General features: G+C 43.7%; 1 protein-coding gene across 1 annotated transcript in view; it reads left to right on the top strand.

The window, feature by feature from the left end:
* The first annotated feature begins 6,687 nt into the window (after positions 1 to 6,687).
* LOC143285192 (uncharacterized) overlaps positions 6,688 to 20,000 on the top strand; it is a 33,296-nt gene continuing 19,983 nt past the window's right edge. Inside the window, exon 1 of the mRNA XM_076592427.1 lies at positions 6,688 to 6,792. The gene's annotated coding sequence lies outside the window, so the exon portion shown is untranslated. The remainder of the gene's footprint in view (positions 6,793 to 20,000) is intronic.

The raw sequence follows: 20,000 nt of genomic DNA, 5'->3' as shown, positions 1-20,000 counted from the left end.
TGAAGAAATATAGGCTAACAATCCAATTGTTTCATCATCACCTGAACATGTTTGAAAATACGGCCATTAAGCTTTGACATTAAATTTCAATGGTTTGTTTCCAATATTCTGTTCTCACAGAACACCACCAGTGTGACTTTTATCTTGCTCGGAGCAATTAATTATTTTTCCAAAAAAAAAAAAAAAATACTGCAACATACTTGTTACCACATATAGTCTTGATTGCTGTGCATTATCGTATCAATGATTTTTTTTTCAAAATGACTTTGTCTGTATAATGGAACAAAATTTCGTGTCCAGGATGAAATGTACCATGTCTGTCTGAGTGTGTATGTGTGTGCGCCTGAACTCTGATTTAATGACACAGGAAACGAATGATGTGTGCCCAGTGGCAGCCGTCAGTCGGCTCTACCCAGGTAGACAGCCTGCTGTGCAAATGACCCCGTGTTTTTAAAGCGCTTAGAGCTTGTCTCCGACCGAGGATAGGCGCTGTATGAGTATCCATATCAATCAATCAATCAAGGGCGGGAGGTGGTTTCTGAATAAACGACAATGTGAAAGTTTAACTCTTACAATCATGCTCGCATACCAATCCGGGTCAGTTAGTAAATTCTGAATACACACGTCAAAGATAAAAAACAAACAAACAAACAAAAAACAAACCCAAAACCGGATACCTGAAATATCTGAAAGGTTAATCTTCGGGTATTTTGAGTGTATACCTTATCCGGGGGACAAAACAAGAAGAGGCTACACATCTACCCGGACAGTCATTTCTCGGGAACAGTATTTTCATGCTCGGCTGCCCCGCCGACAAAGTGAAAACGAGAAGACTGGCACGCTCCTCTGACATGTACCGCGTTCCTCTTTGTGTACCTGTTGTTTCCAACCGATACTGTAACGAAAAACAGCGACATTACACGCGTCGTCAGAAGGTGGTTGAGATGTCAGCAGTGGTGCATGGTGGTCATGGTTGACGACTGGGTGGAGGTTGGGGGGCAGGGTGGTGGAGGTAATCATTACCAGAGGCCAATCATTCAAAACCAACACTAGTCTGGTAAATGCTGCAGCTGAGTAGAAAAAAAAGTCATACTAGAAAAGGGGAGGGACCAGGACAATGGAAAGTGTTCGACATCCGGCACTTCACATCAAGGCCGTTTTTTCGCGAAAAGAAAATGATCCCAAGTGTCGCGCGTGGTCCTCACATTAAATACTTCTGAACCACGACACAGGCATCGTAAAAAAGGGTGGTTTGTGATGGCTGTTAAGACTGAATAAACAGTGTATAATTACGTACGATACATTTTCTATACAGGCTTTTATCGCTTGGTTGCAAATGGCGACACGCATTATGGGCACATCAATAGAAACTCCAAACTTCTGAAGTAAATTTCGTAAAAGGGATGTCATCGGTGACTGTTAAGAATTAACGGACCGTGTACAATGATGCTACATTTCATGGTCCATTTTATGACCGTCAGTGACTGAGCCATTCGTCATGTCCTAAGTGTGTTGGGAACTGATTTGTTAAAAAGAATTCTTATAATATGAAAAAAAAAGAAAAAAAGAAGAAGACGAGGGTCATTAGGCGCACTGATGTTTTCTGATGAGGATCGACCAGTCCACTGCCTGATTATCATTTTTAACACAGGAACGATCTCCCGAGAGAAGAGCTCCAGAATGATCTACCTTTGACTCCATCTTCCTTACCGCCCTTCCCCAATCCTCCCACTGCACCCCCCAATCCTCACCCACCCCGCTCCCACACACACACTGTGCCCATATGATGGCATGGTCGCTTCTTCTACTCAACTGCACACAAAAAAATGTGTGTGTGTGTGTGTGTGTGTGTGTGTGTGTGTGTGTGTGTGGTGTGTGTGTGTGAAGTCAAGATTTTATTTCACGATGGTAAATTGAATAAGCAACAATTGCTTTTTTACATCAAGCCATCAATGTGTGTGTGTGTGTGTGTGTGTGTGTGTGTGTGTGTGTGTGTGTGTGTTGTACTGTTCCTTTCCTTTCAAGACACAGGCGTGTGATTACATACAAACGTTCGACTGAACAACACAGTCAACAGCACGCAATACGTTTAGAAATTACAATACAGCTACGTTGAAATGACCATCGCAAGGTCCATCTCTTGCCGCGTTGTGATGGCTTGCGTGCCTCAGTGACCCAGAGAGCTATTCCAGCGGAAGCGTAAGCTCCTGGCAGGGCCACCCAAGCTGAAAAGGTCAAAGGGTAGAGGCCAGACTAATTTGGACCGCCTCACCCAGAAGTAAAATAGGTTTGCATGGGACCAACACCTCTATCTAGAAAAAGCCAAGAGTTATAGAAGCATCAACGAAACTTCGGAACCAACATGAGAGGAAGGGCCTCCATATGGAAGGCTTACGATGGGCGCAACAGCCGAGTGGTTAAAGCGCTGGACTTTCAATCTGAGGGTCCCGGGTTCGAATCTCGGTAACGGAGCCTAGTGGGTAAAGGGTGGAGATTTTTCCGATCTCCCAGGTCAATATATGTGCAGATCTGCTGGTGCCCGAACCCGCTTCGTGTGTATACGTAAGCAGAAGATCAAATACGCACGTTAAAGATCCTGCAATCCATGTCAGAGTTCGGTGAGTTATGGAAACAAGAACATACCCAGCATGCACATCTCCGAAAACGGAGTATGGCTGCCTTCATGGCGGGGTAAAAACGGTCATACACGTAAAATCCCACTCGTGTACATACGAGTGAACGTGAGAGTTGCAGCCCACGAACGAAGAAGAAGGACATCACTGTTCTCGTAGACAACTTCAACGCTAAGATCGGAGCCGACAACACACTGAAGTTATGAAGACGTCAAGGGCACACAGGGATTAGGGCAGACGAACGAAAATGGAGAAAGATTTGCAGACACGTGTTCCCTTAATCATCTGATAATAGGAGGCAGCATCTTCCCCCACAAACGAATTCACATGGCCACGTGGAGGTTTCCTGATCATGTTACAGAGAACCATATAGGCCACACATGTATCCGCCGGAAGTTCAGGAGGTCATGGCAAGATGTAAGAGTCAAGAGAGGAGCAGACCACCACCTCCTGCTGATGACCGCGAAATTACGTCTGAAGAAGCACTCCACAACCACCAACACTAGAACACGTTACAACGTTGGTCTTCTCAGCAATAAATAAAGATCATACTGACCCCGCCCCCCCCCCCCCCCACCCCGCACCCTCTCCACCCCCCTCAAAGTGTATCACTAAATATGATCGCTGACTCCTTTAGATCCGAAAAAGTTTCTCCCTGCACTTGCCCAGTCTCTGAGCAATATTGAGACAGTATATACAGGAGCCACGGTTTGTGTTATCTGAATGGGCAAGCCCGGGTAGCTTTAAAAAAAAAAAGGAAAAAAAAAGGGTCAGTTAATCTGTTTGTTGTGGAGTTTGCCCTGTAAAATCCAGAACAACAGGGCGTAGCCTTGAGTCTTCTGCACTACAGTCGTCTGTTCCACATCCCACGTGCCCTCGTTTCCACGCAATCGAAATTTTACGTGTATAACATGTCGCTATTTTCTTACCCAGCGCTTTAGTCTTTACCACATTCCATTTACGGCGGACGTAGCGTGCTTGTGCCCGTGTTTTTTTGTTTCCATAAACCGCAGAGCTCGGGTGTGGACTGCGATATATTTAACCTCGTATTTTCAAGTTGCTTTTATGCCTGTGCGTGATGGAAATGGGGATGATCGAAGCATAACAGCTATTCGCACATGTGATCGTAAGAAAAAAGGAGAATACAACAAAAACAAAACAACAACAACAAAAAAACAACAACGAAACCATCACCCTTAAACTGAACGCCAGGCGCTGCTACGTATCGTTGTGTGTGTGTGTGTGTGTGTGTGTGTGTGTGTGTGTGAGAGAGAGAGACAGAGAGAGAGAGAGAGAGAGAGTGTGTGTGTGTGTGTGTGTGTGTGTGAGACAGAGAGAGAGAGAGAGAGAGTGTGTGTGTGTGTGTGTGTGCATGCGCGCCCATCAAGACACTGAGATGAGCAGTGACGGATAGAAACCATTTTGGAAACAACAAGTACCTGTGTTACAGTATTGTTACACCAGTGCAAACAGCACACGCCCACGAAATACCAAAAAAATAACAACTATTAGAAACTATTTTCACACACACACACACACACAAACACACACACACACACACGTTCGACAATGAACTCGCGATAGCTGCGTGATCGACGCCCATCCCTTCATCCATGCCCTCTCTAACCCCATCTCCTCCTCCCCATTGCCCCCTCTTCAACTCTCACTCTCGCCCCCTCCACCCCCTACCTCTACTCTCCCTCCCACCCATTACCCTCTACCCTATACCATTCACTCTCTCCCTCCCACCCATTACCCTCCACCCTATTCCATTCACTCTCTCCCTCTCACCCATTACCCTCCACCCTATTCCATTCACTCTCTCCCTCCCACCCATTACCCTCCACCCTATTCCATTCACTCTCTCCCTCTCACCCATTACCCTCCACCCTATTCCATTCACTCTCTCCCTCTCACCCATTACCCTCCACCCCGTTCCATCAGTCACCACCCGCCCAAAACACACAAATGCGGGGTGGGCGAAAGGCTCACGACTATTTTACCTGGAAGGAATGTGGGAACACGACTCAGGTGAGGCATTCACCCGCTTTTTCGGGGAAAACACAACGGTACGAACCTAAACAAAAGAATGAGAATTATCTACTGTGGAATCCTTTTTCATGACGAAGAAAACAAATTCCGAGGACAGCTGTGAATAGCTCGTAACTGATATGATTTTGTTTCCTCGACTGATGGTGTTCGTGCACGGGGTATGTGTGTGTCTGCATGTTCGTTAAGAGATACAGGGGTTGGCACGGAAATATAAATCATAGTTATGTACAACCGAGGGGTGGGGACGTCCGTGGGGTGGGCAGGGGTAGTGGTGCGTGAGGAGGGGAAAGGTGGAGGCGAGTGGGCGAGTCGGGAAGGTGTGAAAGACTATGGAGAATCACTTGTGACAAAATCTGAAATGTATTTATATTTTTAAGCACAATAAAGTCTGAATGGCATGGTAAATCAAATGTGATCAAGCTGTACATGAGATTTCAGCTATCATGCTTTTAACGCAAAACTGGCACTTCGAAGAGAGCTGGCCGTGCTAAACTGATCTGTGATTCACATATACCTACATGCTTGCGATGCATTGAGAGAACGCTGGGCTTTTCCGCATGTTGTGGCTGTGTTATCAATGTATCCCTGGGGAGGAAGAAAGCGCGATGTTTACCATGAAAAATATTCATGACTGCTGCACAAGTTACACATATTTCCTGCTTTGGGCTCTTTCAATTAATGTGATAATGGCAAAAAGCGGTCAGCTATTGCAATCTAGGCGTCAACATTTCATTGGGGTCTGCACCTAATTAAAACTTAGATCAATATCAAAGCTCATCCCCATCATCGTGAGTAAAGTACAGCTTTTGTGACTTGTATTCCACCATAACTGGGAAATTAATAAATTTTACACAAACGCCCTGATTTAAAAATGTATGTTGCCAACGCACCATGCCATAAGGTTCCCCATACAAAAGGTTCCCCGTGGGGGAAATATCCTGTTGACTTCTTGACTGTTAAACAGACATGATTGAACAATGAGTGCGTGAAATGCAGACGGCAGACATTGCACTGGCCAACGTTTTATCTTTCTTTTTTCCTTTCTTCTTTTTCTTCTTTTTTTTTTCTAGCGCTCGTCAGCGCTTAGTGCGCTGTGCAGCAACCAAGTTATCCTTACTATATTACCAGCATTATTCAACCGTGGAAGGAGAAACGGGGTGGGGTAAAAGAGGGTACAGAAAGAAAACCCTTCCAGGATTTTCAGTTATTCTTACTAGTGTTCCTGTAGACGATGCCACAGGTGGTACTAAGGTAAACGCAAATCATTACGCATGTACTCACCTACTCACACGACAAGCAGATGTACACACCAGCGCCCCACCTGCGTACTCCTTGAAACCAAAATGATTAAACGAAACATCACATACTCACGCCCTTGCTTACCCTGCTCCACCCTCTCACCCCCCCCCCCCTCCCGCAACTCCCCCCACACACAGTTCGGCATGTGCACGTCATCCTACTTTCTCACTCTGGAGGTACCTTGATAGCTTCCAAACAGGCACTGCACCAAATTCCTTTTTTCTTGGTTTTCTTAGTGTTACGATTTTAAACAAATCAAATGGCCACAAACAGAGGGAGGCAGGGGGAATGAAAGAGAGAGAGACAGACAGAGACAGAGAGACAGACAACAGATACAGAGAGACAGACAGACAGAGAAAGAGAGAGAGAGAGAGAGAGAGAGAGACAGACAGACAGACAGACAGAGAAAGAGGGATAGACACAGATGGAGAATATCAGAAATAGTAATAAATCACGGTAGAAAGACAGAGGGTTGGGGAAAGAAAAGAGGGAGAGAGGAGAGGAGCAGATTGAGAGAGAATTTATGTGTGAGGGAGGAGGGTATGAGGGCAGAAACAAAAACAGATGACTGGGTACTTACTGAAACTGTCCGGGATACACTTTTATCACAGGGATGAGGCAGTGGATTGACACCGGTATGTTCCGTGAAGTCGAGGGTCTCTGGTCTCGCGACGAAGACAGTTCACACACAGTGTCATTCAAACTGGCGACACACGTTGTTGACAGCAGCAGTCTGCTTTCGACTGCTGACTGGTTGGCTGTTTTGTGCCGTTTCTGCTGCTGATCACAGACCAGACATCCAAGCTCTGTGAGTAATACAATGATACCTTTTACGTTATGTCATTTTATTTCACCCGTCTCTCATTTTTCTCTTCACCCTCTTTGATTTTGCATTGTGCTGTTCGATGTTATTTCGTATAGCTGTGTAATTCTCTCTCACTCTTTCTGTTTGTCCATCTGTTTATGTTTCTGTAACCTCTGTGTGTGTGTGTGTGTGTGTGTGTGTGTGTTGGGTGGGGTGGGGTTTAGCTGCCTATTTTTACCGTTTAAAAAAGCAGTTGAACTTTCCTTTTGTTTATATTATTGCTTGATTCATTTTTAGTCCCTCTTTAGGCCGAGGACTGGGCATAAAACTAAAAGAATGCACTTGAGTGCTTATCTATTACCCTCGTTAAAAAAAATAATCTCTTCCCCCCCCCCCACACACACACTCCCCACCCCTAACCCCCTCCACTTCTCTTACCCTCTCTTGTGGAGGGAGTATGTGGTATTTTACTTTGCTATTTTTTGGGGGAAGGGGGGTTTGCTATTGTAAGTACTCTGTATTCTCATACTTCGTTTTAAATACTCCGTGAGAGAGGGAGAGAGGAGGGAGAAAGAGAAGGAGAGATAACGTGTGTGTGTGTGAGAGAGAGAGAGAGAGAACGTGTTTGCGTGCGTGTGTGTGTGTGTGTGTTTGGGTGTGTGTGTGTGTGACAGAGAATGCGCGCACGCGCATGTGTGTGTATGTGTGTGTGTGAGAGAGAGAGAGAGAGAGAGAGAGAGAGAGAGAGAGAGAGGTGGGAGCAGGGTTTTTCGGAACAGGTGCATGTACTGTGCGCGACTGAGTCCGTGTGTCTTAGCATGAGAACGCAATCGAATACAGATGGATCATATCACATCCCATTTGATTAAGTAATGCATCAGATCTTATTACACCATATAAAATCAAAACACAGCACAGCTGATTTGCCTGCTCTGGTTATTTGTTAATAACACCCCCAAGTCGAGAGAACTGCTCTGCAACGACAGTCTAGGATAGCTTCCAAAACTAAAATTTGTTCGGAAGGAACATTCTTCCCACTGTTTGTCAGTCCAGCTGATTCTTATTTCACGCGCAGTGTAAGTGGGGGTGGGGTGGGGTGGGGTAAGTATACTGATTTCTTGTTTTGTCTTCTTCTGTTTAGTTGCCAGTCAACATCAAACACATTGTGAATTACCCGAAACGTGTCTCTCTCCTGTGTTCTTTTAACCCTCGTGTGTTTGTTCTGCCCACAGCCGAGCTTTCTCTGTAAAGTAAGTGAATGCAAAAGGGTTAATCTGTCGAATGCTCATAGCTATTCTGACACTATTGAAAAAAAAGGAGGGGGGGGGGGGGGTCACCATACCTTAACTGGTTTCATCGTATCCCATTGCTTGGCTTTCGTGTCACAGTACTGAGTAGTTAGCAACAATGGATTGGTGGAAAAGGAGGGCTGGGGCGGCGGGGGGTGTAGGTCTCTCTGTGGGTGGGAGGATGAATGGTTAACGTCCGAGGGAGAACCCTTGACATAACCGTGGCAGGAGAAGTGACCTCACTGTTTCTTTAGACAGCTGATTCCACACCTTGGGCAGAGAGAAGCTAGCGTGCATTGGTGATGATTGGTAGCGAGTTATGCCTGACACCCTTGCTCGCTCTGGAAGTGTTTCTCTATTTTTTGTGGAGGACTAAGCGAGTGGTTTCTCGCTCCAAGGATTCCACTCTCCAAACGCTCTTCCGTGTCAGTGGTTACATGGGAGAAAATACGTACTTTGGCGCATGTGCCACTTAAGCTTTTAGTTGTACAGGTTGTTTGTTTGACGTTGGCGTTGCGGATTTTTGGATAGCACTTGCAGAAGACTACTGTTGCTGTAGTAGTAGTAGTAGTAGTAGTAGTAGCAGCAGCAGCAACAGTAGCAGTAATAGTATTTTAACGTATCTTCACATTCGTGATACAAGACGAAGAAACTAAGTGTTAGCTTCAACACACATTTCTGACGTGATCACAGTGCCGACAGCCGAGGAGCATAAAAACCTGATGTTGGCAGGGTCGTCACTGGGAGACTTGATGTCATTTGTGCGGTCTTTCAGTCGCCTGAACAGATGCTGAAGCTCTTCTGTGATTTCTCTGAGCACTCACCGACTGATAGCTTCTGGTCTGCATACTTTGTCATTGTGGATGAAGCTGCTGCTTCAGAAGGGATACCACTCTCTGCTTGTGAACATGAAAGCCGTCTAACTACAGGAGAGTTTTTGTCTGGTTTCTCAAAGAAGTCTCTGTGCACTGCTATCAGAGCACCAGGACCTGACGACTATGAGGACTTACACCTGCACTTTTGGGTCTGATGATTTCTTCCTGTGAGGTGCTGTACCACTCTCGGAATGAATGAATGAATTCTGTTTGACGTCCCGCCTCACATACGGGTGACTGACCCAGTATTGGGTGACTTGCTGTATGTGACAAACACACAGCGCCAGAAACACTTCTTCTTTTTTCGGTTTCGTCAGATACGTCCTCAGGAAGTGGTGTTCTAGTGGTTCCAGTAATCCCTGCCCGTGTTTGTCGTCGTACGAGGCGGTGCAGCTACTTGCTTTCAGTGCAGAGTTTGTCAAGGTCAGTTTTGTTCACTCTCTTATTATCACAATATCTGTTGTGGAGGAGCTTACAAATGCCGACATAAACTCAAGGTTCATTAGCTGCCATCCTGGCTGTCTTGTGAAAACCCGCCATATGAGACCTACCGTTTCTGTGAATTCGTTTTGAACTAATTATACCTGGAGTTTGTGAACGTTCGTTTTAATGTTTGATGTCTATTTCTGACTCACTTGTGTCTATGTTTTTACCCAGTGTTTAGTTGTGTGTGTGTGTGTGTGTCTGTCTGTGTGTCCGTCGTAAACTTTAACATAGCCATTTTCACTAGAAATACTTTGTCTGCCAATACCAAAACTGGCTAAACATAGTATGGAAAAAAAAATCTTCACAGTCACACCAATAACAGGTTGTTAGTCTCCCGAATTAAGCCATAGTTCCGAATCATTAACGGTTTATTTCGTTGAGATGTGTTCCGAAATCCGAAAATTAAAAACAACAGCAAAAAAACCGCTTTCCACCGAGTTTGGCCGACTAGATGGTAGGCTGTTTTCGAAGACGACATGACCTCGTGTTTCTTGTTCACAATTAAAAGAAAAGAAACACAAATTCTGGAAAGACCACTTACAGTGATACTAACTACACCATCGACGTGTTTACTGCATATAAATATTCTAAAGTGGACACTGAATTAACTGGATTGAACATAAAAAGAAAAATTGAACCGATCGTTTCTTTCAGCCCTTTGTAGTCTGTTTTGCGCAGATCTAGAGATCTACTATGTGTTGCGATGTGCTTGAAGGAGATGGCAACGTTTCCTTTACCGCCGAAATAACGTTATTACGTCCAATTCAATCACATCTATTTATCGCACGAAGAAGAAAACGTAAACATTGCCTTAAGTTTTAAACTTAGTCGTTTGGTATCAGATGTGCTGCAGCCTTGGGGATTAGTCTGCTTGCATTAGAACTGAACATGCGTGGTTCGATCTCGCTCGCGTGCCCCCCTTTTTTTTTCTCTCCCAAGTTTATCTATCATATATAATACAGAGCACTTTTCAACGATTTTTTTTAATCTTTTTTTTTCTCTCCTCGTGATTCCTTTACCGGATAAAGAGCGAAGCACAAGTGAGTCTTGAAGGCTTTGCCTCTTGTTATTTGATTCTTGATTGATATCCTTACCAACCCCCTCCTCATCTGTTCACTCCTGTTCCAGCCACTCGCCCCCCTCCCCCCTCAGTTCTTTTAAGTGGAAAAAAGAAACATCAAACAGACATATATTCACATGCACCCTTTCAAGATTCCCGAATTATGAAAAATATCATCTGCACTCCCAGATATCTCTTTCTCTCCCCTGGATATCTAAACCTTTCGGAGAACCTACAGGGTGTCTTAACGATTGACTTAAAATTAAAAATTCTCCACCCTCATTCGTCATCCAACAAATTAAGTACAGTGCTTTTTTTGGCTTTTTTTTATTTTATTTATTCTTTTTTTTTTATACCCCTGGTGGAAGCCAGGAAAGTGAGGCAATGCACGTCGGTTTGCTTTGCACTTGGGCTCAAGTCTCTGTTCGGTACACAACACATTCTTCTTCGAAGTTGATCGATCGTTTGACGGGCGCAACAGCCGAGTGGTTAAAGCGTTGGACTTTCAATCTGAGGGTCGCAGGTTCTAATCTCGGTAACGGCGCATGGTGGGTGAAGGGTGGAGATTTTTCAGATCTCCCAGGTCAACATATGTGCAGACCTGCTCGTGCCTGAACCCCATTCCCGTGTATACGCAAGCAGCAGAAGATCGATCGTTCGTTCGCCTGGCCCGCTCGTCCCAAGCACTGACTCGGAAGGTTTTTCGGTGCCTGCATGAGCCTCGCTGATTCACCATGTTTTGACAAATTAATGGTGGGGACTTGTGTATAAATCGTCATGAACAAATGCAAGGTCAGATGTTCTGGGTTCAGTTCTGCGTTAGGGCTTTTCTTCGATGTGCACTGGACTTTTGATGAAACGAGTGCTTTATAATCACTCACAATCAGTCGTGATGATGTTTCAAATGTTTTCATACACAAAGCAACCTACGATACCAAAAACATTGTTGTTTCTGCATGCTGTTTTCTGTCCAGGCACAAATAAATAAATAAATAAATAATCCTCATGAAACTTCACCAAACGCTACAATACATATAAGAAAAAAATTAGAAAAATAAACATGAGGGCAATATCTACATTTCCTCCCCTCCACTCCTCTGTGTGACTGGCGGAGTGAACGTTCACGCCTTGTTGTGAACACTATTCTTTCCGACTTGGGGGTGGTGGGGGGGGGGGGGGGAGAGAGGATGTGAATGTTGCCAACATGAGATATGCTACACACTGAACATCAACTGATGAATATGAAACGGACCGACCCATTCCATCCAAGCACCCACAGGGGTGGCAGCGAAAGAAAACAGTCACTCATCCACCCATCGAGTAAACACTCCCTGTACACCCACCCCGGGTACATGGCACACCGAGACCTGTCCGTTCAGGGACCGAACGGTCAAACAGTTTTAACGGGCACACCAAACAAGTGGACCTCAATGGGGCTGACGGATTAGCACGGCGGTGCAGAGTGAACGTATCTAGTTTCGCCTCAAGTGGGGGAGACCACGGAAGCATGTAAGTACTCATAACCGCAATACCATACGGCCAGTTCTTACTGAGCATTGTCTGGCTTACATTACCGCGATACTGTTAAACATGGTCGGGAGTTTGTACAGTTTTCTCGGGCTCTAAAGCAATGGGACACGCGATATATTTGCGCTCTCTCACAAAGGAAGTCAGTGTGGTGGCTCGCAGGTGTACACGCGAAAATGCACGTGCGGTTCTGAGTTCTGTTAAAGGTTCTACAACGAGTTAAAAAAAAAAATTAAAACACACACACACACACACACACACACAAACAACAACATCGTAACGTTTTTGCTCTCAATAATGTGATGAAGTTATATACTAATGTACGCGAAACCGTACACCACGGTATCACAGTGTTCTCGAAGCCCATCCCCACCCCTTCCCCCACACCCTCCCTGGCATGTATTGTGTTGACGCCCACAGTGTTGGCAGGAATGTCAAGGACTGTACCTGTGTGAAGGGGGTTACTGAGGCGTGCCACCAGTGAAAGCCCGGTCTGATCAGTTCTTTCAGGGGCCGACCAATAAGCGTACTGGTAAAGCCGTACAGATAGTTGTAACATGAAAACGTACTCGGCAAACCTTAAGCAAAGTGTCACGCTTTTCTTCCCTTTCTTCTCCATCCATTATCTACTTTATTTTTTCTTCTCCCCTTTCTTATCCTTTTCCTCTTCGTCCTTATCCTCTTCCCCTTTCTCTGGTTTGAATCTTTGTTCAACAGTACACATGATTACAATGCCAACAAGAGAGGCAAGGACTTCAAGACTCACTTATGATAAATTACGTCCCCCAGCATTAATTACAGAGTAATTTCCCTTTTTTACTATCTGCACCAAAACGTTTGCAAAATAAATAAAAAATTCCATGCTTAGCAAAAGAAGTTCCTGTTTGAACGAAAAATGATAATAATGACTCCGCTAGTTGTTGTGTCAGAATAAGAGGTCAAAGTGCCAAGTTTAGAGAATACAAAAAATATAAATATAACAGTAAATGCAGTTTGCATATAATTAGGCTTCTTTTTTAATTCTTTTGTGCCCATCCCAGAGGTGCAATATTGATTTAAACAAGATGACTGGAAAGAACTGAATTTTTCCTATTTTTATGCCAAATTTGGTGTCAGCTGACAAAGTATTTGCAGAGAAAATGTCAATGTTAAAGTATACCACAGACACACGGACACACACACACACACACACAGACAACCGAACACCGGGTTAAAACATAGACTCACTTTGTTTACACAAGTGAGTCAACAAAGACAAAAGCGCATCAACACGCTTGAAGCTTATACTGTGCTCACAATGTTGCACTTCGATTTTTAACATGACGGCAGATGAACCATAATATCATTTATATCGAATAACTAATTCATAAACAGTAAGTAAAGAAATAAAACAAACAAATACACAAAATAGTGAAATAATGCTACTATATTTTATCAATATCAACACGAAGTTAAATTTCTAGTCACCAGAGGTATCGGCCTGATGAAAGAGAAACACGAAGGGAAAAAAAATTAGAAAAATGGTGGGTAAGGTGGTGTGGACGGGGGAGAATAGGGGAGAGGAGAAATTCTGACAGATCATTGGCCAATCCATTGAACTTTGAACATTTAAGCAGTCAAGGATACAACACATATTTAACAAATACAATCACGTTGTACCCGTTCTTCACAAACACTTTTTACGTTAAAATCTATTTGAATCAGTTCTTTTAGGGGGCGGCAAATAAGCGTACCTGTAAGCCGTACAGGTACAGTTATAATATAAAAACGTACTCAGCAAACCTTAAGCAAAGTGTCGGACTTTCCTCCCTTTCTTCTCCATCCATTATTTACTATATTTTTCTTCCCCCCTTTCTTATCCTTCTCTTCTCCGTCCTTATCCTCTTCCCCTATCTCTCTCTCTTTAAAACATGTCTAGCTTTGTTTTTTTTTTAATTCTTGTTTCCATTGTTCATTTATCAGCAAATTATGTTAATGTCTTTTGTTGCTGTTCAAATACCTCTTCATGAGGGGCTGTGGCCTATAATTATATGAATAAACCATTCATTCATTCAGTAAGAGGTAGACTAAAAGAATCTTGGTAAAAGTCGACTTACGTGGGATAAAAGAGGCGACGTATCGAGCCCCAGGCTCTGCTTCTGGAAAACTGAAAAAAAAGGAAAAAAAATCATTCATTTATTCATTCATTCGTTCATTCATTCTTTAAATCATATCTTTTTTTTTGGTGCTTTTCAATGAAAGCGCTGCAATCACTGCGTCCATGGGTTTGTCACGGGATAAAGAAGCAAGGATGGGAAAGGCCTGGGGATGGACTGGGAAGTACTGGTAGTAGAAAATTTCTGATGCTGTGTCAAATCTTGCGGAATGGATCGTTGTCGGCACACTTTCTTTATTTCTTCATTATAAGTAAGGCTTTTTTTTTTTCTTCTCGTTATAATCATTTCATCGTCACCACCATCATCATTTACATTTAATCGTCTTTGAAGTCCAGTTTATGTCGATGAAAGCTTTCCTGCAACAACTAAGTATTCACCTTCAAAATTTCTAATTGAAAATTGGACTCTCTCTCTCTCTCTCTCAGTAGTCTTGCAGACTAAATGATTCCTTGTTTTAAACGATCATGGTAATCTGAAAATGAAGTCCACCTCTTATTCTAGTGTACCACCTTCGAAATATATCTCTGAAGATACTTTTAAGAAGATGTACTGCTTGCAATCATTGTTCACAGTACAGACTGTTTAAAACCGGGCCAATACAATGGTGCAGCGAATTTTCTTTCAAATAAAAATGTACATTCCTTAAAAGCACTGGTGAGATCCATAGCACAATTATTTTGTTCATTATCTTATTTCCTTTTGTACGTACCAAAGAACATAAATCCATAGCACGCTTATTTTGTTAATTATATAATTTCCTTCTGTACATTCCAGAGAATATTAATCTGTATTCAGTATCCTTTTAAAGGATTACTACAACTTGGACCTGAACAAACAAACACCCCCCCCCCCCTCCCCTACCCCCGCTCCTCACCCACCCCCGATTACTTCCAAGCGCGGTGACTGCAGTTGGTGAGAGAAAGTACTTCAGGAAATACCACCTTCGCGTCATACTCAGAACCACCCTCTCTCTCTCTCTCTCTCTCTCACACACACACACACACACACGCACGCACGAGGGCGCGCGCACACACACACATACACACGCCACACATGCACGCAGAGGGTTTATCCAGTGTGTGCTGTGATGGTGGTGTTCGTGACCTTTGAGAACAATTCGTACCACCCTGCGCTCCGCACACTTTCTACGACTGAGGTGTTGAGCTGGTTGCGAACGAGGAAGCAAAACCATCCTGCACGGGAAGACCATGACCTTCTTTAGCTTCCTGAAAGGGGACAGAAGAAAGGAGGACAGAAAGAAAGGATGAAAGAGAGAAAGAAAGGGAGTAAGAAAGAAAGAAAGAAAGGAAGGGGGAAAGGACACTTGTACCGAATGCGTGTTTCAAAGTATCCCGGTTCAAACTCTTTTTGTTGACTCTGGTACGTAGGTGTCACTCACTGGCCTACCGAGTACTGCAAGTGTTACATTCCATCTTGTTCTGTTTGGTCACTGTCCGTGCTGTATGTGCGGGCGGAGAGGGGGGCGGTAGAGAGAGAGAAAAACCCAAAAAACCACACAGCCCCTCCCAAGCCTCCCCCCCCCCCCCCCAAAAAAAAAAAAAAAGTATTCAGGAGAGAGAGAGAGAGGGGGGGGGGTCGGGGGGGTCGGGAGAGGGAGATAGAAGAGAAAGCGCGATGGAAAGAGAGGAGAGACGGAGTTGACAGAGAGGGGGGAAAGAGAGGGAGGTCAGCTATGTGGCAGATAAAAAGTTTGTCCTCTCCTGTTTGTAACCGAATATAACATTTATTTCAAAGATAAAAGATCATTCATTCCTTTCTAGTTATCATCCGTAAGTAATAGTGATAATGCAAGGGAATTTTAAGGTAAAAGATGGTACATTTAGATCTTCAACAGTGATTAGGGGTATGGGCATTGAAGTTACAAATCTCATGAAGAAGTTGCTCGAGTTACACGCCGCTGGACAAGACTATTATCATGCACCAAATTGATATTGGCAGTGAATTCAACAGACGTCTTCAAAGTCAAAAGTCAATAGATCATTCATCAGCCCATGCCATTAATTTAATGGGTATCAAAGAAAACAAACAAATAAAATCTTGTAAACCTTTCCCCTCTACCCCTAGCAAAAAGTACCATATTAAAACAGATTTGGCCACACCTCCTCGAAAATGGACATTACATTACATGCAGCCTCCCCTCCCATCTCCCCATCTGTGTGCGTGTGCGTGTGCGTGTGTGCGTGTACGTGTGCTCTTTTAGCCAGCTTCTTCGTTTTAACCCTAATACTTTATTTCATGAAAAGAAAGCTACTACACTCATCTGAGGGTTCGTATCCAGTATCTAATGCTATTTTGCCACCCCACCCACGCCATAGTTTTTGTGGATGGATATGGAAACGATTCTTATTCTATCCGCATTATTTATTTGTCTGTTCATACATACAATATTAACAAACCACCCAGGCTACAGAACATCACACACACACACACACACACACACACACACACACACACACACACACACACCACTTTTAATTCATTGAAAGGTCACTAGGCTGTTGCTTTGCCTGTGGACTTTTAAGTGTTCAACACTGAATCAGTAAACAAAGCAGACGACAATTGTTTTATGAGCTCTGCAGGCCGGGCGACAACAATGACTTACCGTTTCAAGCCTCGAATATCTGTCAACGTCTTTTTTTTTCTTCTCTTAGTTCAGCCATGGGTAAAGTCCTGCTACTGTTTTTCGACCCACCCACCCCTCCTGTGCACACACAGGTTCTGTTTACCATGTTTTGTTTCCCACTGTGCGGTACTTTGTCCACTCGGTCCTTCGTTGACAGAAAGTATTAATCCTTTGGTTTGTTTTGTTTTCCAACGTTAGAGAAACGAGGGCACGAATAGTTTCCCTTGACGCACGAAGTCGTTTGGCAGCAGGTCATAGTTGATAGGCCACACAAAGTGTCACACAAAGGTGACAGTGTGTTGAGATGGTGGGGGCTGAAGTGTAAGGTGTTGGGGGTGGGGGAGGGTAACAGAAAGCTGTGTGTGTGTGTGTGTGTGTGTGTAAAGGGAGAGAGGTCTTTGGTGTCGAGGCCCAAATATGCACAAGATAGTCAGAAACGTGGATTAAATCATTAGATAATGCCGAAGACAATAGAATATATGATGATGATGATGATGATGATGATAATGATACTTCTGCGTTCGTGGGCTTGCAACTCCCACATTCACTCCTATGTACACGAGTGGGCTTTTACGTGTATGACCATTTTTACCCCTGCCATGTAGGCAGCCAGATATATACATCTATATTTACTGTGATGATGATGATGATAATAATACTTATAATAATATATACATCTGTATTCACTGTTCTTTTTTCTTCTTCTTTTTAAGATTTCAGTCGCCTCTGAAGTACAAAACCATGAGTGAGAGCGGAACACACAGATGCATGGCCAGAAAAGACACGTACCTTTAGGTGTGTTGTGGAACAGTGGCCTCGTGTAAATGCGCCCAGCTGGGAAGCGAATACCCACGGATTCGAGTCCCATAATTATTTGGACCAGGATTTTTACACACAAAAAAAACAACAAACAAAAACAAACAAACAAACAAACAAAAACCCCACCCAAACCCCCTCAACTCGATCCTGAGTGCTAGTCGTTCGGATGAGACGAAAAACATAGGTCCCCGCTTGCAAAAAATGCACTTAGCGCATGTAAAAGAACCCACGGCAACAGAATGTCTGTCCCTTGCAAAAAAAAAAAAAAAAAAAAAGGTTCTAGAAAAATCCGCTGTAGTAGTAAACGAAAATGCACTTGCAGGCTAAAAAAAAAAAAGAATGAAAATATGGGTGGTGCTGCACACTATGTCAACGCGGGGAGGGGAAAAGGTGTATGATATAAGCCCATAAATTAAAGGAGTAACAATGCATTCCCAGACCTGGACTCTACAACCGTTTCGAGAGCATTTTAACTCTCTCCACACGAACGGCGAAAGAGAAGACGTTAACAGCGTTTCACCCCAATTACCACCATCAAAATATTGCAAGTGGAAGGCTCTCATACTGAAGAGGTGAATATTGACAAAGAATACCACAATTCTGACGACGGAAGCTAAAGGTTGGGTCATTGAGACACCCACTGGACATCCGAGGGGTCTGTGTAGAGGAGAAGAGAGGACTGGCCGTACTGAGTTAAAGAAATTGTCTATGATTGAAACCGTTGTGTTTTTATGTTGTTGTTTTTTTTGTGTGTGTTTTTGTTGTTTGTTTTGTTTTTTGTTTTTTCACCATACCTTTATAGGAAGATCATTTGCAGTGATTCAGGCTTTGACACACAACCCACAGACACTGAGAAACCTGGTTAACAGTTCTGTTCGATGCCCCAATGATTCTTTACAGAGTTGAAGAAGAAGAAGAAGAGATGTTTGTAATCATTCGATATATACATTGTACTCTTGGACAAATAAAATCCCGGATTTTCCTTTCCAATATTGGTGCTTTTTGTTTTCTTTTTGTTTTTTGTTTTTTGTTTCTTCTACTTTTGGGGGGGTACCGGGGGTAAGGAGTCTGGACGTGAAACATGGATTATAAATAAATTCTGTTTAGAAGTCAGTTCGTGTGGAGGGGTTATTTGCGTTCGTTTTCTGTGAAAAGATGTATTGCTTCGGACTGTGACTTGACTGGCAAAGGCACGCTCGAGGAGGATCGGTGGCTTCGAGTTGAAACAACAGCACACACATACACACACACACACACACACACGCACGCACACACACACACACACACACACACACACACACACACACACACACACACACACACACAGAGGCCATAACATGTTTTCAAAATATCAGTTCAGTTTTGTGCTTTTCTATACTTTCAGCCTTGCCGTTATTGTAACTGTTGTTTTCTTCTTCTTTTTTTCTTCTTTTTTCTTGATTCTTACTTGTTGAATGCAGAGGAAGGTATACTTTTTGTAGTTAAGCAAAAGAAGGTTATTTCTCTTTGTCATTGTGAACTTGAAAAAAAACCAACAAAAAACCGTCAACAACAGCCATACAGTAAAAACCAGCAGTCACGTATCCAACTGAAAGAAATGTGCAAAGTTCCGCAAACAGTTTCATACAAACCCATGCGTGAGTTTTGGAAACCTAAACGATAAACTATTTCTAAACGATAATGCTCGTAATTTATACATTGATGCTCTAACAAAATGTCTTCAAATCACCGATATTATGTGTGACGGGACATTAAACAAAATCCCCCCCCCCCCCTCCTCCTCTTTGCGTGAGTTGGGATTCCAGATCCTGGGGAGGGATGGGGGAGTTTGGGAGGGAAGGAGGGACAGCGGAACAAGATGAGGGGGGAGGGAGTGGGGGCAGAGAGATGTGGACGTTGGTTTTCCGGTTGGGGGGGCACACCGGCGTTTGACACCCAACGTGCAGGAAAAAGAATTAATAGATGAATAAATAAATGGATGAATAAGTAAATAACACGGATGACTTCAGGTTCATTACTGTGTGTGACGGGCGCAATAGCCGAGTGGTTAAAGCATTGGACTTTAAATCTGAGGGTCCAGGGTTCGAATCTCGGTAACGGCGCCTTGTGGCTAAAGGATGGCGATTTTTCCGATCTCCCAGGTCAACATATGTGCAGACCTGCTTGTGCCTGACCCCCCCCCCCTTTCGTGTGTATACGCAAGCAGAAGATCAAATACGCACGTAAAATATCCTGTAACCCATGTCAGCGTTCGATGGGTTATGAAAACAAGAACATACTCAGCATGCACACCCCCGAAAACGGAGTATGGCTGCCAACATGGCGGGGTAAAAACGGTCATTCACGTAAAAGCCC

Source organism: Babylonia areolata, chromosome 8 (genome assembly GCF_041734735.1).
Source record: "Babylonia areolata isolate BAREFJ2019XMU chromosome 8, ASM4173473v1, whole genome shotgun sequence".
NCBI classification, from domain to species: Eukaryota; Metazoa; Mollusca; class Gastropoda; order Neogastropoda; family Buccinidae; genus Babylonia; species Babylonia areolata.
This window is presented reverse-complemented; position numbering and strand designations above follow the sequence as displayed.